This window comes from Pan paniscus, chromosome 8 (genome assembly GCF_029289425.2).
Source record: "Pan paniscus chromosome 8, NHGRI_mPanPan1-v2.0_pri, whole genome shotgun sequence".
Lineage (NCBI taxonomy): Eukaryota > Metazoa > Chordata > Mammalia > Primates > Hominidae > Pan > Pan paniscus.
In genome coordinates this window covers 33186088-33210112 of record NC_073257.2, presented here as the reverse complement: position 1 = coordinate 33210112, position 24025 = coordinate 33186088, and positions in this window count along the sequence as shown.

Genomic DNA, 24025 nt, shown 5'->3' with positions numbered 1-24025 from the left:
TTGGTAGTTATGAAAATCATTAGGACACTCTGCTTCTCAAATTGTTTCAAAGATTTAAAACTTTGGAAGGGAGGAGCCAAGATGGTCGAGTAGGAACAGCTCCAGTCTACAGCTCCCAGCGTGAGCAACACAGAAGACAGGTGATTTCTGCATTTCCAACTGAGGTACCGGGTTCATCTCACTGGGGAGTGCCAGACAGTAGGTGCAGGAGCAGGGCGAAGCATCGCCTCATCTGGGAAGCACAAGGGGTCAGGGAATTCCCTTTCCTAGTCAAAGAAAGGGGTGACAGATGGCACCTGGAAAATTGGGTCACTGCCACCCTAATACTGTGCTTTTCCAACAGGCTTAAAAAACGGCACACCAGGAGATTATATCCTGCACCTGGCTCGCAGGGTCCTACACCCACGGAGTGTCACTCATTGCGAGCACAGCAGTCTGAGATCAAACTGCAAGGCGGCAGCCAGGCTGGGGGAGGGGCGCCTGCCATTGCCCAGACTTGATTAGGTAAACAAAGCGGCCAGGAAGCTGGAACTGGGTGAAGCCCACCACAGCTCAAGGAGGCCTGCCTGCCTCTGTAGGCTCCCACTATGGGGTCAGGGCACAGACAAACAAAAAGACAGTAGTAACCTCTGCACACTTAAATGTCCCTCTCTGACAGCTTTGAAGAGAGTAGTAGTTCTCCCAGCACACAGCTGGAGATAGGAGCATGGGCAGACTGCCTCCTCAAGTGGGTCCCTGACCCCTGAGTAGCCTAACTGGGAGGCACCCCCAAGTAGGGACAGACAGACACCTCACACGGCCGGGTACTCCTCTGAGACAAAACTTCCAGAGGAACGATCAGACAGCAGTATTCGCGGTTCATGAAATTCCGCTGTTCTGCAGCCACCGCTGCGGAAACCCAGGCAAACAGGGTCTGGAGTGGGCCTCTAGCAAACTCTAACAGACCTGCAGCTGAGGATCCGGTCTGTTAGAAGGAAAACTAACAAACAGAAAGGACATCCACACCAAAAACCCATCTGTATGTCACCATCATCAAAGACCAAAGGTAGATAAAACCACAAAGATGGGAAAGAAACAGGGCAGAAAAACTGGAAACCCTAAAAATCAGAGCACCTCTCCTCCTCCAAAGGAATGCAGCTCCTCACCATCAACGGAACAAAGCTGGATGGAGAATGACTTTGATGAGTTGAGAGAAGAAGGCTTCAGACAATCAAACTACTCCGAGCTACAGGAGAAAATTTCAACCAATGGTAAAGAAGTTAAAAGCTTTGAAAAAAGATTAGACAAATGGATAACTAGAATAACCAATGCAGAGAAGTCCTTAAAGGACCTGATGGAGCTGAAAACCAAGGCACGAGAGCTACCTGACGAATGCAGAAGCCTCAGTAGCCAATGCGATCAACTAGAAGAAAGGGTATCATCAGTGATGGAAGACAAAACGAATGAAATGAAGCGAGAAGAGAAGTTTAGAGAAAAAAAAAAAAAGAAATGAACAAAGACTCCAACATATATGGGACTATGTGAAAACGCCAAATCTACATCTGATTGGTGTACATGAAAGTGACGAGGAGAATGGAACCAAGTTGGAAAACACTCTGCAGGATATTATCCAGGAGAACTTCCCCAATCTAGCAAGGCAGGCCAACATTCAAATTCAGGAAATACAGAGAAGGCCACAAAGATACTCCTCGAGAAGAGCAACTCCAAGACACATAATTGTCAGGTTCACCAAGGTTGAAATGAAGGAAAAAATGTTAAGGGCAGCAAGAGAGAAAGGTCAGGTTACCCACAAAGGGAAGCCCATCAGACTAACAGCTGATCTCTCTGCAGAAACTCTACAAGCCAGAAGAGACTTGGGGCCAACATTCAACATTCTTAAAGAGAAGAATTTTCAACCCAGAATCTCATATCCAGCCAAACTAAGCTTCATAAGTGAAGGAGAAATAAAATACGTTACAGACAAGCAAATGCTGAGAGATTTTGTCACCACCAGACCTGCCCTAAAAGAGCTCCTGAAGGAAGCACTAAACATGGAAAGGAACAACCGGTACCAGCCACTGCAAAAACATGCCAAATTGTAAAGACCGTCAAGGCTAGGAAGAAACTGCATCAACTAACCAGCAAAATCACCAGCTAACATCATAATGACAGGACAAAATACACACATAACAATATTAACTTTAAATGTAAGTGGGCTAAATGCTCCAACTAAAAGAGACAGACTGGCAAATTGGATCAAGAGTCAAGACCCATCAGTGTGCTGTATTCAGGAGACCCATCTCACGTGCAGAGACACACATAGGCTCAAAATAAAGGGATGGAGGAAGATCTACCAAGCAAATGGAAAACAAAAAAAGGCAGGGGTTGCAATTCTAGTCTCTGATAAAACAGACTTTCAACCAAACAAAAAAAGGCAGGGGTTGCAATTCTAGTCTCTGATAAAACAGACTTTCAACCAACAAAGATCAAAAGAGACAAACAAGGCCATTACATAATGGTAAAGGGATCAATTCAACAAGAAGAGCTAACTATCCTAAATATATATGCACCCAATACAGGAGCACCCAGATTCATAAAGCAAGTCCTTTCTGACCTACAAAGAGACTTAGACTCCCACACAATAATAATGGGAGACTTTAACACACCACTGTCAACATTAGACAGGTCAACGAGACAGAAAGTTAACAAGCATACCCAGGAGTTGAACTCAGCTCTGCACCAAGTGGACCTAATAGACATCTACAGAACTCTCCACCCCAAATCAACAGAATATACATTCTTTTTAGCACCACACCACACCTACTCCAAAACTGACCACATCGTTGGAAGTAAAGCACTTCTCAGCAAATGTAAAAGAACAGAAATTATAACAAACTGTCTCTCAGACCACAGTGCAATCAAACTACAACTCAGGATTAAGAAACTCACTCAAAATCGCTCAACTACATAGAAACTGAACAACCTGCTCCTGAATGACTACTGGGTAAATAATGAAATGAAGGCACAAATAAAGATGTTCTTTGAAACCAACGAGAACAAAGACACAACATACCAGAATCTCTGGGACACATTCAAAGCAGTCCATAGAGGGAAATTTATAGCACTAAGTAACCACAAGAGAAAGCAGGAAAGTCCTAAAATTGACACCCTAACATCACAATTAAAAGAACTAGAAAAGCAAGAGCAAACACATTCAAAAGCTAGCAGAAGGCAAGAAATAATTAAGATCAGAGCAGAACTGAAGGAAATAGAGACACAAAAATCCCTTCAAAAAATTAATGAATCCAGGAGCTGGTTTTTTGAAACGATCAACAAAATTGATACACCACTAGCAAGACTAATAAAGAAGATAAGAGAGAAGAATCAAATAGATGTAGTAAAAAATGATAAAGGGGATATCACCACCGATCCCACAGAAATACAACCTACCATCAGAGAATACTATAAACACCTCTATGCAAATAAACTAGAAAATCTAGAAGAAATGGATAAATTCCTCGACACATACAACCTCCCAAGACTAAACCAGGAAGAAGTTCAATCTCTGAATAGACTAATAACAGGCTCTGAAATTGAGGCAATAATCAATAGCTTACCAAGCAAAAAAAGTCCAGGACCTGATGGATTCACAGCGGAATTCTACCAGAGGTTCAAAGAGGAGCTGGTACCAATCCTTCTGAAACTATTCCAATCAATAGAAAAAGAGGGAATCCTCCCTAACTCATTTTATGAGGCCAGCATTATCCTGATACCAAAGCCAGGCAGAGACACAACCAAAAAAGAGAATTTTAGGCCAATATCTTTGATGAACACTGATGCAAAAATCCTCAATAAAATACTGGCAAACTGAATCCAGCAGCACATCAAAAAGCTTATCCACCATGATCAAGTGGGCTTCATCCCTGGGATGCAAGGCTGGTTCAACATACCCAAATCAATAAATGTAATCCAGCATATAAACAGAACCAAAGACAAAAACCACATGATTATCTCAATACATGCAGAAAAGGCCTTTGACAAAATTCAACAACGCTTCATGCTAAAAACTCTCAATAAATTAGGTATTGATGGGAAATATCTCAAAATAATAAGAGCTATCTATGACAAACCCACAGCCAATATCATACTGAATGGGCAAAAACTGGAAGCATTCCCTTTGAAAATGGGCACGAGACAGGGATGCCCTCTCTCACCACTCCTATTCAACATAGTGTTGGAAGTTCTGGCCAGGGCAATCAGGCAGGAGAAGGAAATAAAGGGTATTCAAGTAGGAAAAGAGGAAGTCAAATTGTCCCTGTTTGCAGATGACATGATTGTATATCTAGAAAACCCCACTGTCTCAGCCCAAAATCTCCCCAAGCTGATAAGCAACTTCAGCAAAGTCTCAGTATACAAAATCAATGTACAAAAATCACAAGCATTCTTATACACAAATAACAGACAAACAGAGAGCCAAATCATGAGTGAACTCACATTCACAATTGCTTCAAAGAGAATAAAATACCTAGGAATCCAACTTACAAGGGATTTGAAGGACCCCTTCAAGGAGAACTACAAACCACTGCTCAATGGAATAAAAGCGGATACAAACAAATGGAAGAACATTCCATGCTCATGGGTAGGAAGAATCAATATCATGAAAATGGCCACACTGCCCAAGGTAATTTATAGATTCGATGCCATCCCCATCAAGCTACCAATGACTTTCTTCACAGAATTCGAAAAAAACTACTTTAAAGTTCATATGGAACCAAAAAAGAGCCCGCATCGCCAAGTCAATCCTAACCCAAAGGAACAAAGCTGAAGGTATCATGCTACCTGACTTCAAACTATACTACAAGGCTACAGTAACCATAACAGTATGGTACTGGTACCAAAACAGAGATATAGACCAATGGAACAGAACAGAGCCCTCAGAAATAATGCCACCTATCTACAACCATTTGATCTTTGACAAACCTGACAAAAACAAGAAATGGAGAAAAGATTCCCTATTTAATAAATGGTGCTGGGAAAACTGGCTAGCCATATGTAGAAAGCTGAAACTGGATCCCTTCCTTACACCTTTTACAAAAATTAATTCAAGATGGATTAATGACTTAAATGTCAGACCTAAAACCATAAAAACCCTAGAAGAAAACCTACGCAATACCATTCAGGACATAGGCATGGGCAAGGAATTCATATCTAAAACACCAAAAGCAATGGCAACAAAGCCAAAATTGACAAATGGGATCTAATTCAACTAAAGAGCTTCTGCACAGCAAAGGAAACTACCATCAGAGTGAACAGGCAACCTACAGAATGGGAGAAAATTTTTGCAACCTACTCATCTGACAAAGGGCTAATATCCAGAATCTACAATGAACTCCAACAAATTTACAAGAAAAAAACAAACAACCCCATCAAAAAGTGGGCGAAGGACATGAACAGACACTTCTCAAAAGAAGACATTTATGCAGCCAAAAAACACATGAAAAAATGCTCACCATCACTGGCCATCAGAGAAATGCAAATTAAACCACAATGAGATACCATCTCACACCAGTTAGAATGGCAATCATTAAAAAGTCAGGAAACAACAGGTGCTGGAGAGGATGTGGAGAAATAGGAACACTTTTTCACTGTTGGTGGGAATGCAAACTAGTTCAACCATTGTAGAAGTCAGTGTGGCGATTCCTCAGGGATCTAGAACTAGAAATACCATTTGACCCAGCCATCCCATTACTGGGTATATACCCAAAGGATTATAAATCATGCTGCTATAAAGACACATGCATATATATGTTTATAGCGGCACTATTCACAATAGCAAAGACTTGGAAGCAACCTAAATGTCCAACAACAATAGACTGGATTAAGAAAATGTGGCACATATACACCATGGAATACTATGCAGCCATAAAAAGTGATGAGTTCATGTCCTTTTTAGGGACATGGATGAAACTGGAAACCATGATTCTCAGCAAACTATCGCAAGGACAAAAAACCAAACACTGCATGTTCTCACTCATAGGTGGGAATTGAACATTGAGAACACATGGACACAGGAAGGGGAACATCACTCACAGGGAACTGTTGTGGGGTGGGGGGAGTGGGGAGGGATAGCACTACGAGATATACCTAATGCTAAATGAGGTGTTAATGGGCGCAGCACACCAACATGGCACATGTATACATATGTAACAAACCTGCACGTTGCGCACATGTTCCCTAAAACTTAAAGAATAATAATAATAAAATAAATAAACTTTGACATACTACACATTCATGTTGCCAGGTTGGTAGGACCTGTTGAATTTTATAAACTTTCATGGACCACACATCAAACAGATGTTTATTGAGTTCCATCTATCTATCTGCTAGGAAATGTCCTGAAATTTGAGGAAATGAACAAAACAGCTAGAACTATATTCCAGCAGATGGAGGGAAGCAAATAAAATTGCAAATCCACATGGAATCATATCTATGGATAAAAGTAAAGCCAGGCAAGGGGAGAGAAAGTTGTTAAGTGATGTTTAATCAGAACTCCAAACAGATAGAAGCAGCATGAAATCTTCTAGTAAAGAGCATTCTGAGTGGGGCAAACAGCACGTGCAAAGCCCCCGAGGTTGGAACGTGCTTAATATGTTTGAGGCATTGTATGGGAGCCAGAGCAGCTAAATCAGAGTGAATGAGGGGAACAATGAGGAATAGGAAGGCCAACAGGATAAGCGGGTAAGGTAGGATTTTGGCTCCAGCCCCATCAATCTTATTGTTGCTGCTTAAACCTTGTTCTCACCTCTGGGCCCCTGCCCTTGATCTTCACTGGAAAATGATTCTACCAGATTTTCAGATGATTTATTCCCTCATTTCTTTCAAATGCCACCCTCAGGTGCCATCTCTTCAGTGATGCCTCTCCTCTGCTCACTTTCTTTCTTCCCTGCTTCATTATCAGTAGTATTATTATTGCTGTTATTATTTAGCATTCATTTAAGGCCAATGGTCTGTCTTCTCCATAAAATGTAAGCTCCATAAGGGTAGGAACTTTCACCATTTTGTTTTGTTCATAGCTTTTGGCTCAGTGCCTTGTACACATAATAATTATCCCCCTATGTTTGTTAAATAAACATGAATGAAGGCTATCATTGTATGAAAAATAATAGAAAATTGATTAAATGTATAAATAGTCATGAGAAAGGGGATTAAGGCAAAATATTTAGAAGAAAAGAGTTTGAATCCTGAAGTATGTAATAGATACGTCAACTATAAAGAGAGGGTAATACAAATTAGAAAAGAAACAGAAACAAACTGTCGAAACCTTGAAAAATTATGTTTCATCAGAGTGAGTTATTTGGACTGGCTTCCTGAGAGGGACTGGTGAAGGAATAATCAAAGACGGGCTAGAAAGTTATTAGAAACTCAGTCATTGGAAGTCTTATATTCTACAATAAAAAAATCTAGATTGATTAGTTTCTGCAGTAAAGAGTCCTGGTTTCTGAGAGCAGAGTACTTAGAAATACAAATGGTGTTTGTTTATAACAGAATGTTGTAGTGTCACAATAGAAGCAGGGAGTAAAAGGTGGATGCTATTTTTGGACACACTTGCAATGGTACCAATGAGATGTAATTGCAGAAATTTAAAGCTAGGAAAGCCTCTTAAGCATTGCTTAGCCTGAAATTTTCGTTTTAGAGATGAGGAAAATGGGTTTCTTAAGCGATGCTTAGATATTTAGCTGGGTATGGTAACTTGAGACATGGGAGGGACAGGAAAGTGTTAAAGGGGAATAAAAGAACAATGATTAGAGCCAGCTGAGAGCAACTCTGTGCACTAGCTAGCAAGAGCATCTGTTATTTACAAAAAATACATCTCTCAGAAGAGTAATATATATTGGAAATAAAATAATGCCGATTTGGAAGAAGAATTGTTCTTAAGGATCCTGTGTCAGGGTCACCCAGAAAATTTGCTTTCTGATGAGCAATGGAAGTGTATTATCTAATTTCATGAGGGCTAATTTCCTGATTCAGAGCTTTCTGGCAAATACAAGATACCATGACGTACAGAGCGAATGCAACGTTTGCTGTTTGTGTTAGGCTAAGAAGCATACTCTTCTGACGGGAGATGAGTTCAGAAATTTCTCATTCATGAACAGTGGCAGTCTAACTACCATGTTTCTTTTTTAACACTGCTTCTTTGAACTATCCTATGAGCAAAAGAAAGAATGTAAGAGAGATATCCTGGGAGTTCAGCATTTTCTTTGGTAACAGGTGTAAGAATGAATTTAAGTGATGTAGGTATTCTTCCTCATTTTATGGTCACACATTGTCAAAGTAGTCATTCTAGGTGTCTGTAAATCACGTACAGGGAAGCTCCTTTTTTGGTGTAACTTAAAGAGGTCCTAACATCATTTTTTATTGTTTTATTAAAATTTTTTTTGAGATAGAGTTTCTCTCTTGTTGCCTAGGCTGGAGTGCAATGGCACAATCTTGGCTCAATGCAACCTCCACCTCCCAGGTTCAAGGGATTCTCCTGCCTTAGCCTCCACGGTAGCTGGGATTACAGGTATATGCCACTATGCCCGGCTAATTTTTGTATTTTTAGCAGAGACGGGGTTTCACTGTGTTGGTCAGGCTGGTGTCGAACTTCTGACCTAAGGTGATCCGCCCTCCTCAGCCTCCCAAAGTGCTGGGATTACAGGCATGAGTCACCGCACCTGACCCCATCATTTTTATTGTGTATGAAATTTGGTTATAGATTGGGTGACCCTATATCCAGGTTTGTCTGGGACAGTTCCAGTTTATACCTTTTGTCCTGCTATTATGATTAACAGCTCCTCAGCTTTTCACTCTCAAAAGTGTTCTAGTTTGGATAATGAATTATATGGTTGTTGGAGTCTACAGAAGATGTTCCCAACTGCTCTGTAGCTCACCAGCGGTCTTGTCCTGACTTTTAATTACAGGCCATTTATCTCTCCTACTCCATGTCTCTCACATATAAAAATCTGACCTTTAATTATGCAAGTCTTTTTCCAATAAAAATAGTAGAAATGACTCTAATTAATTGAAGTTGGTAGAGGGCTGTGGTGGGAGGAGATGGGAATAATTAACGGGTACAAAAATAGAATAAATAAGGTATACTATTTGATAATACAACAGAGTGACTATGTCAATAATAACTTAATTGTACATTTTAAATAACTTAATTGTACATTTTAAAGTAAGTAAGGGAGTGTAATTGGATTGTTTGGAACACAAAGAATAAATGCTTGAGGGAATGGATACCCTATTCTCCATGATGGGATTATTTCTCATTGCATGCCTGTCTCAAAACATCTCATGTACCTCAAAAATATATACACCTACTATGTACCCACAAAAATTAATACATTTTTAAAAATTGAAGGCATATATTTTTTTCTGGCATAAATTGTTTCCAACAGTGAATAAAAGGAAAGCAAATGATCTTTATCCTTAGCGTACTAGGTATGAGAACTCACTAGATGAAATCAGACTTGAGAGAGCAATCTCTAGACATGCATGTGGCCAACAGGCCTATGAAAAAAGCTCAACACCACTGATCATCAGAGAAATGCAAACAAAACTCAGTGAGATACCGTATTACATCAATCATAATGGCTGTTATTAAAAAGTCAGAAAATAACCGATGCTGGCAAGGTTATGGAGAAAAAGGAAGGCTTACACACTATGGGTGGGAATGAAAATTTAGTCCAGCCACTGTGGAAAGCAGTTTGGAGGTTTCTCAAAGAACTTAAAACAGAGCTACCATTTGACCCAGCAATCCCGTGACTGGGTATATATCCAAAAGAAACTAAAACATTCTACCATAAAGATAGCTGCGTTCATATGTTCATTGCTCCACTATTCATAATACCAAAGACATGGAATCAACTCAGGTGCCCATCAATTGTGGGTTGGATAAAGAAAAATCCATAAAAAAGAACAATATCATAGCCATTGCAGCAACATGGATGCAGCTGGAGGCCATTATCCTAAATGAATTAATGCAGAAACAGAAAACCAAATACCACAGGTTCTCACTTATAAGTAGGAACCAAACATCGGGTACACATGGACATAAAGATGGCAACAATAGACACTGGGGACTACTAGATGGAGAAAGGAAGTGGGGCCAGGGCTGAAAAACTAACTACTGAGTCCTATGCTCACTACCTGGGTGACAGAATCATTCATATCCCAAACCTCAATGTCACACAATACACCCACGTAATAAACCCGCACATGCATCCCCTGAACCTAAAATAAAAGTTGAAAGAAAAGAAAAGCAGTCTCTAAGTTGGTTTTAACACTTCAGACTTTTCATAGTAGGTGGGTACGCAGAACATCCTAGGTCAGTTGTTTCTTCTGCCCAGTAATTTAGGGTGTACATCAAGAAACACCATAGCTGGGAGAAATAAAGATGCTATGATATATTATCAAAAAGCAGTGAGTGAATGATTTCTCTAAAGATTTTAAAGTAAAAGATGAATAGCTGTTTTTCAGCAATCTTTTGAATGGTATGTGTGGGAGTGATAACAAAGGAGAATCTTTGACGTTTTGTTACAACATATATAATTACATGTCACACACTTTCAATGTCAATGAACGTTGAAACCTTCTCTGAAGGTGAATGATTGTTTTGTCTTGAGACCTCCTAGACAAAAAATGTAAAACTTTCCTAAGAATTTCTTGTGCTTTAGCACCTCTCTAGTTTTTCCTTTGGCTCATCAGGAATCATTTTTTCTTCTTGTTTTATTTGTTTACTTTTATGTATATGTATTTATGGGGTACAAGTGCAATGTTGTTACATGCATAGATTGCATGGTGGTGAAATCAGGGCTTTTAGAGTATTCGCCACCCAAATACTGCATATTGTATCCATTAAGCAATTTCTCATCATCCACCTCATTCCCGCTCCCTCAACATTTTGAGTCTCCGGTGTCTACCATGCTGTACTCTATGTCCATATGTACACATGATTTAGCTCCCACTTATATGTGAGAACATGCAAGATTTGTCTTTGTACGTCTGAGTTGTTTCCATCACAATAATGGCCTCTAGTTCCATCTGTGTTACTGCAAAAGATATGATTTTATTCTCTCTTTATGGCTGACTAATATTCCATTATGTCTATATACAAATTTTCCTTATCCAATCATCAGAAAAATCTCTCACTCTCTTTAGGTCAGTTTTATTGTCTTGACTTTACAATGATAATTAAAAACCTTTCATTTCTTTTCTCATTGAAATCCTTTATATTTTGAAACCAATTCTGATTTATTCGTTAGCCTTCTCTTTTTGAGGCTAACCTATAAAAATCCTTTATTTTCTCCTATCATTGGTAAGACAAGGAATCCCTTAGTAAGTCTATTGGATTCCATCTTCTCTCAAGGAATCACTGCCTAATCTGGATACAATATTATATTTACTAATTACAGATGCTTCCCACCTGTTTAGTATATGCATGGTGTTCAATGCCTGTAAGTAATTCTTGGATGAATGAATGCTGAGGCTCTTGTCGTAAGGTAAAACACTATATAATTATGTCTTGCACTTTACATCTTATTAAAATTTTGATATCCTTTTCTAATGAGTCTCCAATGCTGGCCTTGTAGTTAACACATGGCTAAATTAGATCACACAAAGATTTCCTGTTAATTTTTAACCTTGTAACCAGCAAGCCTTCTTCCTTCTTGTATTTAAAGTTTGCCCGTTTAGAGAAGAGCATAATTTACTTTGATGGCATCACTCTGATTAATAAATTATGTTTCAGTATATATTGTAAGTTTCATAAACTCAGCTTTCATTTCATTCTATAGATGACTCAAAGGAAAAACAAATATTTGTCAGATTAATAAATGGATGAAATAAATATCCAACAATATTTAAAGTACCTCTGTGGAGAGAAATTACAAATGGGATTCAAACCAAATAAAAACATCTTGAGAGTCCACATCCTTTTGCAGGAAAAGTGGGCAGATTCTGTAGATTCTCACATCAGAAGGGTAGAAAGGAGGGGAAGGGAAAGGGAAAATGAGTAATAGCTACAATTTTTTTTAGCACTTATAGTTTACATATACCTTTTAATTCTCTTAATGCTTCCATTGACTACATATTACTATCCTCATTTTACAGGTGAGAAAACAGAAGCTCCAGAAATTAATTAGTCCTCCCCAGCTATAACTGCTGGTAAGCAGTACTTTGTATGAAGCTGATGTTCTCAAACTGTGTCTTGCTGCCATCCATCAATTGCAACAGCCCGGAGTTGTCATAATAGCAGCAGTACTTCAAAATTTGGACAGCAATTTGAACTATAGACAAAAGTCACTACAGCCTATAATGGACTGATACAACAAAAACTTCCACAAGGGACACATTGGACATGGTTAGGGAAGAAAGGACATGAATCAAAACAGAAGTGGAGTTTTTTGTTTCAACACATAGACATTTCTCAATTTCCTCATACAAATGGAAGCCACTTATGGGCTATAAAATTCAAAAACCATATCACACATGCACATGCATGCTTATAGCAGCACAACTCGCAATTGCAAAGATATGGAACCAACCTAAGTGCCCATCAACCAACGAGCTGATAAAGAAAATGTGGTATATACACACCATGGAATACTCCTCAGCCATAAAAAGGAACAAAATAATGCTTTTTGCAGGAACCTGGATGGAGCTGGAGGCTATGATTCTAAGTGAAGTGTAATAACTCAGGAATGGAAAACCAAATATTGTATGTTCTCAATTATAAGTGGGAGCTAAGCTATGAGGATGCAAAGGCATAAGAATGATATAATGGACTTTGGGGACTTCGGGGAGGTGGGGATGGGGATGAGGGATAAAAGTCTACACATTGGGTATAGTCTACACTGCTTGGGAGATAGGTGGATCAAAATCTCAGAAATTACCACCAAAGAACTTATCCATGTGCCCCCAAAACCACCCATACCCCAGAAATTATTGAAATAAAAATAAAAAATAATTATTAAAACCAAACCAAAACAAACCAAAATATGACACTGTGGTACATAGTTTGGTTTAAATTGGATTCAGTTTAAGATTTTTGATATTAGAATTAAATATAGTTTCCTTTCTGATAGAAAGTGTAAATACCTCAAACAAGATGATGAAGGCAGCTTATGAATAAGTAACACAAAAATCCTCCCAAATAATTCCACCTATCAGGGTCTTTTTTTCTAGAGCCAGTGTGCATAGAAGAATACCTCAACTTGACTGGTTAGAATAAGCCTTATGTCCAAATACACGTGTTTTCATCTATATTTGTTGATTGTGCCCTTCTTGAATTGGGGTGAAAGAAAAATCGTAGATGACTTCTTGCTCCATAGCCAAATATATGGAGAAGTAAAAATAAAAAAGAATTTATTGGATAAACAGATGATGATCATTATGTCAATAGAAATTGGAAAAGAAGCTTTGATGTGAGTAATTTATTCATTCACCCAATTCACTGTATTCTGAGTTTAGAAAAATAGTGCAAGATAAAAATTATTTCAATATATAATCATTCCCTCCAGAAACTTAAAATAACATTAAACAGTAGCTTAAAAGAGCCCATAAATATGTTCTAAAGAGAGAAAAGAATCAAAGTACAAGAGGAAGTTGAGTCCAAAAGAAGACATATGTGTGGGAAGACGGAATCACTCCAGACACTCAGCACTGAGGAAGGACACTTGAGCTGCACACCTCAATGATTTGCAAAGATCAGAGCTGCTTATTGGGGATTTAATCTAGCCTGCAGGTATGTTTTCTTTAGCTAACTCAATTTTTTTTAAACATTTTAAATTAGTTTTACATATTTAAAAATTAGGAAACTGCACACCAAATTCCAGTGTCCCAGCTTCTCTTAAAAAATTATAAGATCCAGTCACTCTGGGTCTGCATTTTGTCATGGCCTGGAGCTGTAGCATTGGAGTTTGTCACCTGGGTGTGGAAATAACAGAAAAGCAGGTGCAGTGATAAGCACGAAGGAAATTCGCCAGGGGCCTTCAGACTAATCTGACTAGGACACAGGGCTTTCAGGGAGAAAACTTTGAAAAGATCAGTTGGAACCAGACTAAAGGCATTTGGAAGTTCAAGGCAGGCAATATGGATTTATCTGAAAGGTTCTTCCCACTATGTCCCCATAGATTATTCTTATTTTATGACTTGAGCTGAAGTTTCTGAGGTTAAAATCAAATAATGTCAGAATTTTTCAACTTGTTCAAAACATAATTAATAGGGACTTTTCTTCACCCCATTTTTTTTTTTTTGCAATTTTTCTATCCAAAATACTTTTCTTGAAATTTGGCACCCACTGCTTCTGTTCATCTGCTAGCAAATGTTAGTCCATGTCAATGTATGAAGATAGCCAAGGATGATTTATTCCAAAATATAGACTTAGTTGATTGCGTTTAGTCTAACAGCTTTCGCCTTCTTGAGATCTTTCCCTTAGAGTTTATATTTTATAGTACATATCACACAGTCTGTTAAAAAATATTGCTTCTAATTTGAATAATTAACATTTCATAGTTTTCTGTGAACAGCACGGTATTTATCTAAAGGAGAGAGAAGGATATAAGATTTTTGAGCCTCTATCAAGTGCCAGGTGTTGTGCTAAATGCTCTATATGTAATATCTGATTTTATTCTCTCCACAAATGCTTCAGATTAGGGGACAAAGTCTCCAAGAGGACATGCACTCTACCCAAAGATGCATACATAGCTACTAAGGGCAGGATCAGGATTTAACCCCAGGCATGTCTGAAGCTAAAGTACTTGCTTTTTTTTTTTTTTTTTTAAATTTATGACATTCCTGGAACAACGTGACTTACTTATTCTTGAACTTGAATACATTTGAGAATCATGACTGTAGGCAATTGGGAGCCACTGACTGTCTTTGTTCCTTATTGTGTGTGCATTTTTTGTTGTTGTTAAATAATCCAGTATCCTGTATTTTGAAAGGGTGGATTTGGTATTGCAGTGTAGGATTGGTAACACAGAACAACTGAGGCAGGAATACTGACACATTGAAGATAAATGGTGCCCAAAGACAATGCAATGCATTTGCGCTGTCTCTCCCTATCTGGTGTTGATATTTGCCCAGACATGAATAAATACAGAAATAATATTAGGGACACTTTTATATGTTTCATGGACAACAAACATAAAGTTAGTAACTCAGTACAAAATTGCAATAAAAACATTCTCTGGCATCTTTTGACAGCCTCACAAATTGGTGCCCATAGAATGTGTATACTTCTCAATATCACTTTTGCTTCACCTCTGAGCCAGCAGACCAATTAGGAGGCAGTTAGATTAGATGTGTAAGGAAACAGAGCTGGCTTAGGATGCTAGCACTAATTTTAAAAAAAGAAAAGAAAAAGGATGGGAGTGTAGTAGTCTAAATAATGGCCCCCCAAATATGTTCATACCCTACTCCCTGGCTCCTGTGAATATAACCTGATATGGCAAAAGGGACTTTACAAATGTGATTAATTTAAGGATTTTGAGATGGAACAGTTTAGCTTGCATTACCCAGGTGGGCCTGAGATAACTACAACGGTCCTTATGAGAGAGACACATGAGAAGCCAGAGGAGATGGTGATGGGATGTCAGAAGCAGAGATTGTAGTGATGCACTTTGTCAATGGAGGAAGGGGCCAGGATCCAAAGAATGCAGATGGCCACTAGATTATGGAAAAGGCAAGGAACTAGATTCTTCAGAAGGAGCCAGTCCTGCCAACACCTTAACTTTAGCCCAGTGAAACTGATAATGGTTTTATTCTTCTTTATTTTGTATGTATATATAAAGTATTTTTAAAAACCAATTCTGAGTGATGGAGAGAAAGGTGTCACCAACAATAGAAAAATGGAGCTTTCTCAGTGGGAAAATTGGTACACATCTACATTGCTTAAGGTATATGTTATTCATCACCTGTGTTGTACTTATTAAACTCATTTATAGTAGAGACTTAATTATCATTCCCAGGAAGTTTGTGTGGATGACAATTATATGTAAGAATTTGAAGTACTTACTATATGCCAGACACTGGGTTATGTGCCTGACCAGCATTTTCTCACAACTTCCTGACCACCTAAGGAAGTGTTGTTGACAGAGAACCTAACACAGTCATCAGAAGTCAAGGTGTCAGAGCTGCCTACCTGGGTTCAAATCTTTGCTCTATCACACAGTACTCGGACCTCAGACAAATGACCTGATTTTTCTGAATCTCCGTTTCCTCATCTGAAAAAAATAGAATGGTGATAATAGTAGTTATCTATCTGATATAGTTTGGCTGCATCCCCACCCAAATCTCATACTGAATTGTAGCTCCCACAATTCCCACGTGTTGTGGGAGGGACCCAGTGGGAGGTAATTGAATCATGGGGGCAGGTCTTTCCTGTGCTGTTCTCGTGATAGTGAATAAGTCTCATGAAATCTGATGGTTTTATAAAGGGGAGTTTCCCTGCACAAGTTCTCTTGTCTACCACCATGAGAGATGTGCTTTCACCTTACACCATGATTGAGAGGCCTCCGCAGCCACGTGGAACTGCGAGTCCATTAAACCTCTTCCTTATGTAAATTGCCCAGTCTCAGGTATGTCTTTATCAGCAGTGTGAAAATGGACTAATACACTATCTCATAGAGATGTTATAAATAATGAATGAATTAACTTGTGCAAAACGCTTTTAACAGTATCCAACATGTTGTAAAAATAAATTAATGATAAATAAATGATTATTTATTTATTAATAAAAATAAATTAATGAGTTATTGCACTTAGAATAATGGCTCTCCTAAGTGTTTCTCCCTTATAAAGGAATCTAAAAATCTTCCAAGCTGCAAATCAAGAGCTATTATTTTGGTCTTTTTCTTCCCCTGGGGCAGCTACTTCCTGAGGTTGTAAACAGCATCAGACCAGGTGGAAATTAGATGTACTAGGATATGAGTTGAGGTTCCTGAATCAATATCACATTATGGTCCTAGAGGCAAGAAGGCAAGAACTTGTCTCATTCCACTAGTAAATCCTTGGGTGTTCTTAAAGCTGCCAATCATAAACTAAACTTTGTAAAAATCATCTGGAGAGATTATAGCATCAGTTCCTTTTCATTCTAAATTAGTAATAAATTTTAATATTATAAAAAAGTTGAAGAACCTGAGACTTAGAGAATTAATCAAGGCCATACAACTAGTAAATGGTAGGTAGGACAGGAATGTCAACTCACGCAGCCTGGGTGAATGCCAGTAGATAGAGCTAATTCAATTAATAATCAATAAATCCAGTGTGAACAAACTACACAAATCAGGATTTTTAAAAAATCCTTTGGACCAAATTACTTTCCTTGTTTGCTGAAGTGAAAAATCTTTTTTTGCCTACTATGTTGTGTTTGATCAGTTAGACACACTGTATTTTCTTGATTCATTTAGAAGAACAGAAAAATGGTGACCCATAACCTGCTGAAAAATATACGTAAAAACTCACCATTATTGTTAAATAACTTTCATTGTATTCCTCTACTATAGAGAGAAAAATTGGAAGGATCCTCATATATCTCTACAGGGCAGTAAAAAATGAGTTCATGCTATTTTGACCTTTCCTATAGCAACTAATAATAGTTAAAGTTAATGTTGGGAACTGTTCATTATTTTTATTAAAAATGATATCTGCTCCTGAGTTCCTTCTGCTTTTTCCATGCAGTATGAGGAACTGGCCAAGGTCAGAATTATCAAGCCACATAGTATGTGCAAAAAGAATCTTGATTATCCGATAATTAACACTGATATTAAAGACTTTTAGTTAATTTGTGTGCTCTTTTGAGTTATTATGGGAATATTGCTCAAACTAGATATGTTTGAGTAAAACTAGCTTTTCATTTTGAATTAAAGCAGGATTAGATTCCAATCCACAGAGTTTTTATGATTATGTTTTAGTTTGTAAAAAATTTCACTTTTGTGAAGCAGATACATGTTGAAGAAATTCAGATACCATTTTAAACTCACTTCAAGTAGCACAAGTTAAGTCACATTTTTCTTTAACGGATTAAAACAGCTGTGTGTATTTATTTCCCCATCATCCCCAACATACACACAAATATCCATATCAAATCAAATGGTTAACTAGCTGTTGGTGTTGCAGAGACTTGAAAAATAATATAAAGCCTGTAGGTAGAAATGAAAAACCATAGCTCTATGGATACTTATTCCAACATTGTCTTCAATCAACCATCATTTGACCTTCTTCTTGTTATAGTAGTTTTCAAGGCAATATAGTATCGGTTTCTTTTCATTCTGCAATCTCTCCACGTGATTTTTACAAAGTTTAGTTCATGATTGACAGCTTTAAGAACACCCAAGGATTTACTACTGGAATGAGACAAGTTCTCACCTTCTTGCCTCTAGGACCATAATGTGATATTGATTCAGGAACCTCAACTCATATCCTAGTACATCTAATTTCCACCTGGTCTGATGCTGTTTACAACCTCAGGAAGTAGCTGCCCCAGGAGAAGAAAAAGACCAAAATAATAGCTCTTGATTTGCAGCTTGGAAGATTTTTAGATTCCTTTATAAGGGAGAAACACTTAGGGGAGCCATTATTCTAAGTGAAATATCTCAGAAACAGAAAATCAAATATTGCATGTTCTCACTTACAAGGGGGAGCTAAACAATGGGTACCCATGGACATACAGACTGGAATAATTAACACTGGAGACTCCAAAAGGTGGGAGAGTGGGAGGGAGGGCCAGGGCTGAACAATTACCTGTTGGTTACAATGTTCACTACTGGGGTGATAGTTGCAGTACAAGACCAGACTTCACCACCGTGCAATATATGCATGTAAGAAAGAAACCTGCATTGGTACCCCCTAAATATACAAAAATTTAAAAAATGAAAAATTAAAAAACAGGGAGTCATCAGATATCCCCACGAACTAAAATTGTCCAGCCAGTGGGTAGAGGGTGGAGAGAGGGCAAATGTGATTTTCCTTGGAGTTTCGTTTTGGTGCTGGTGTTTGGAAGTTATGGAGGATGCTTATCTGTTCCCGCACATTCCATTTTCTCCCTCGGGGGAGGGTATTGTATGCACTCTTCATTAAGAGAAGCCGCGGTAAAGAGGTTTTTATTGCTAAGGGAATGCTTTTTAAACGATAAGCACAGAATTTTCAGCTGCTGATTAGTGAGAGCAACGATAAGTTGAAGACTTTAATGTTTCTTATTTACTACTGCAGTAATGAAACCAGAGCTGTGGAAAATATCTCTAATAACCTCCTCTTTTCCTTGAACCCTACCTGAAAAAAGGGACTCCAAAAGAACTTTGCCAGCAAGTATAAGACACATGAATATTTCAGATGAAAGGAAACAAATTACTAATGTGACTTAGGAGTGAAGCACAATAGTTGCTAATGAAGTCAGTCAGGTGACAATCTAAAGAGATGTTTTATAATCAATCTTATTTCCATTTCTCTTCCCTAATGCATTTGCCTGTTCCTTTCACCTTTTTATACACACATGTGTTGCTTAATAACAGGGACACGTAGTGAGAAGTGTGCCATTAGGCAATTTCATCGTTTTGCAAACATCATAGATTGTACTTACGCAAAGCCTTCTACACACCTACACTATAGCCTTCTACACACCTACATTATATCATATAGCCTGTTGCTTCTAAGGCTACAAACTTGCACAGCAGGTTACTGTACTGAATACTGTAGGCAGCTGTAACACAATGGTGTTTGTATATCTAAACATAGAAAAAGTATAGTACAAATACAGTATAAAATATTTTAAAAAGGTATCCCAATTAAGGCACCCCTATAAGTGTCCTATATGGGGGTACTTATGAATGGAGCTTGCAGGGCTGGAAGTTGCTCTGGGTGAGTAAGTGAGTGAGTGGTGAGTGAATGGGAAGGCCTAGGACATTACACTATTGTAGACTCTATACACACTACATTAGGCTACAATAAATTTATTTAAAAATATTCTTTCTTAAATAATAAATTAACCTTGGCTTAGTATAACTTTTTAACTTTATAAACTCTTCAATTTTTAAAACTTTTGATTCTTTTGTGATAGCACTTAGCTTAAAATGCAAACCTATTACACAGCTGTACAAGATATTTTCTTTATATTCTCATTCCATAAGCTTTTTGCCATTTTTAAAATATTTTATTTTTTAAACATTTTGTTAAAAATTAAGACACAAACACACAGCGTGGAGCTGCCATCTGTTATAACAGTGCTTTCTTCTTCTGGAAGATCTCCTAAGAGACCCTCCTGAAGCTCTTTTTGTGAACAGTCACTCTTTCCGGAAATATGTCCATGGTGGTTTGTTTGATTGGCTTCTCTTTTTTTCTGTCATACATTCGCCTGTAAGCAGATAATGCACCATGAATGTTCGCTATTAATGAAAACATTTTGATGTTGGGGTCCATGTTTTCAAACTTTCAAGGAATTTGTTGAGGTCTGCAAAAGCTTCTGCTAAATTCGTCATTGTGAATTTTCATGAGGTTCTTCTTTATCTTCTCATGTGCTTTTCTTCTCTTTGGCCTCTCTTTTCAGCTGTGTATTCCTGTTCCAGTTCCAACAACTCCTCATTAGTCAGTTCATCAGGAACCACCTTTATTTGTGAGCTCCTCAATTTCATCCTCATTTACAGCTAGCTTAATAAAATTGTTTGCCATCTCAACCACACAGCCTTATTGATTTTTGCACCCTCCTCATCCTTTGCAAAATACTTTGAAGTCATGAACAAACCTCTTGAGTATCTTCTTCCAAATGCCATTTACACACTCCTTGGTGACATTATGCCAAGCTCATGCAAGTTCCTGAGGCAATTATATATGTCAAAATCCCTCCAAAATTGCATCAGTGTCTTCTGATTGTCCAATGGAGAAACACTACTTCCATACTGGGATGAAGATCACCAATAAAGGAGGATGTGTGAGGATTATCAACAATAAGCAAAATCTTGAAAGTTCCCAATTGTGCTTCTCCATTTCTCTGGCATAGCAATTTGAGAGGGCACTTAGGAGAGGACGTGGGTCATTCATGACTTCTTATTATTCGTGTAGTCTACTGCCAGTGGGTGCCTTCTTATATACTTGAAGACCTGGGGTTCTCACTGTGCCATATCACAAAAGAATTCAATTTATAGCCTGCTCCACTGCTCCCAATCAAGACTGTTATCCTGTCCTTAAGAGCCTTGAAACCCAATATTGACTTTCCCTCTTTACAGATGAAAATATTTTCAGGCAGCCTTTTCCAGAATAGAGAAATTTTATTCCTACTGAAGATTTGCTCTGGCAAGTAATTTTCCTCCACAATTAACTTACTTACAGTTTCTAAAAATTCTTCAGCTGCCTTCACATTATCTCTTGCAAACTCACCATTCACTTTTACATTAGGTAATAATAATAATTCTTGAAATATTTATATTATCCAGAGCTTGCAGCAAATTCAACATCATAATGGGGTTCGGCCTTTTTTTTCAACATCCCAGGCAAACTTTTTGCTTTGACCATAATTGTCACAATGCCATGAGAAATACACCTGTGTGTCTGGTCTTCATTCCAGGTCGTTAGCAGTTTCTCCATGTCGGATATAGGCCCTTCTTAAAATTGTGTTAGTCTCTTTGCCTTCAATGAAGCAGATCCTCTAACAGCTTCCATCATTTTGTTCTTGTTCTTCCAGATTATGGTTACGGTGGAATGGGACATGTCTGACTGGCAAGCAATAACCATCACTGACTTTCTACCTTTGTAGTCCTTACTTCACTTTTAATTTCATTTCGAAATCAGTCACTTGACGTGGTCTTTTGCTGGCAACATTAGCAGTGGATTTTGTATGCTTAGGGGCCATGTTGAACAAAGCAACATGAGTTTAAAATATGCAGAAGAGAAAATGATGCAATCAGCAAGCGTGGTAAACACAAGATGTATGAGGCTGCTGCTGGTGTAAAACAACATACTGTTTCACAGTAAACTTATTTTTTATAATTTGAAGGAGTACATTGTAAAATCACGATAAAAAGTATAGTATAATAAATACATAAACCAGTAAGATAGTCACTTATTATCATTATCAAGTATCATGTAGTGTCCATAATTGTATGTGCTATACTTTTTTATGACTGGCAGCATAGTAGGTTTGTTTGTACCAGCATTACTATAATCACATGAGTAATGTGTTGCTTTATGATGTTATGACAGCTACAGCATCACTAGATGTCTTTGTTTTGTGTTGCTATAACAATCTTTGAGGCTTGGTAGTTTATAAAGAAAAGGTTTATTTGGCTCACAGTTCTGCAGGCTGGGAAGTTCAAGGGCATGGCTCTGGATTCTGGTGAGGGATTTCACGGTGCATCTAAACATGGCAGAGGTCAAAGGAGAAGTAGATATGACCAAGGAGAGACAGCAAAGGCTTTATAAAAACTCACTCTTCAGGAACTAATACAGTCCCATGAGAACTAACCTAGTCGTGCCAAAGTGATAGCTCAATCACTACCACAAGAACAGTACTGAGCCATTCATTGGAGATGTGCCCCCATGACCCAACACCTCCCACTAGGACCCACCTCCCAACACCACCACACTGGGGATCAAATTTCAACATGAGTTTTGGTGGAGATAAACAAACCATAACCAAACCATAACACTAAATGTTAGGAATTTTTCAGATCCATTATAATCTTATGGGAACACAGTCATATATGTGGTCCATAATTAACCAAGACATCATTATATGGTACATGACTGTGTCTATTTGTGTTGTAGGCAAATTCTCCATAGTGTTTATAAAACTTTTGTTCTGTTTACATAGCAGATGGCCTCAGAAGGAAGAGATCTGTCCTCTGGGTCAGAAGGCTTACTTGTCTCATGACTAGTATAATAAATACTATGCCTCTCTCTGGGGCAATGCTTGGGCAGGTTTGCTTGCAGACCACTTTATAAGATTCAAGAGTTCCTACACTTAGAATTCCTCAGCTGTGACAAAGACCCTCTTGTATACACAGCAGGTATGTGGACCTGCCTCTTCATTGCCCCTGTGGAACATGAGGGACAAGAGGAGCCAAATGTGGACCTGAAGCTCATGCTGTCTGCTGTGCTGAGAATGAAAACACCCTTCCTCTCTGACCTTGGGGTCTCATATCTCCTAACGTCTATGAAACAGTGGAAGGCTAACTTTTTAGCTTGAAAAGAGAGTAGAATTTCAGAACCTTTTCTATTTTATTGTCTTTGTTCTTGTCATACATGATTCATCTTTCCCTGATTTTAGGATGGAAGTTGGTATGTTGACTACCCTTTGCTAAAGAACTCAAGGCACTCTTAGGTCCCTTAAAATGAAGGGTGACAACTAGAGGGTAGTGATGGTGTAAGTGGAAAACTTCAAACATGATTGTGTTAGGAATAAGTATTAATAGAATAAGCAGAACCAACTGGAAATTTCTCAACAAGCCAGAGCAGTAGTAAACCCCACCCTTCCTGTAACAAAATAGATGACGATTATCTCTTATAAATGGACCATTGCAATGCTGTAAAATACTAAGAAGAATGTACTTTAAACTTGAAAATCTGTTAATAGGAACAAAAAAGAACTATGAGTTCTTTTAATTTTGTTGTAACAATTTCGTTTTAGATTGATGTCCATAAGAGTAAAATTCATCCAATATGAAAGCCTACTGCTTTGGGGGGGAACATATTTAATATTAAATGACCAGAGGATAGTAGAGTTATAGGAAGATATTTATTTTTAATTTTTTAATCTTTTGTAGAGACAGGGTCTTACTCTGCCACCCAGGCTGTAGTGCAGTGGTGCAACCTTAGCTCACTGCAGCCTTAAACTCCTGGGCTCAAGCAATCCTCCAACTTCAGCTTCCCAAGTAGTTGAGACTACAGGTGCATGCCACCACACCTAATATTTTGTTGTCTAATATATTAATGGTGGAGATGGGGTCTTGCTATGTTGCCTAGGCTTATCTGAAACTCCTGGCCTCAAGTAATTCTCCCACCTTGGCCTTCCAAA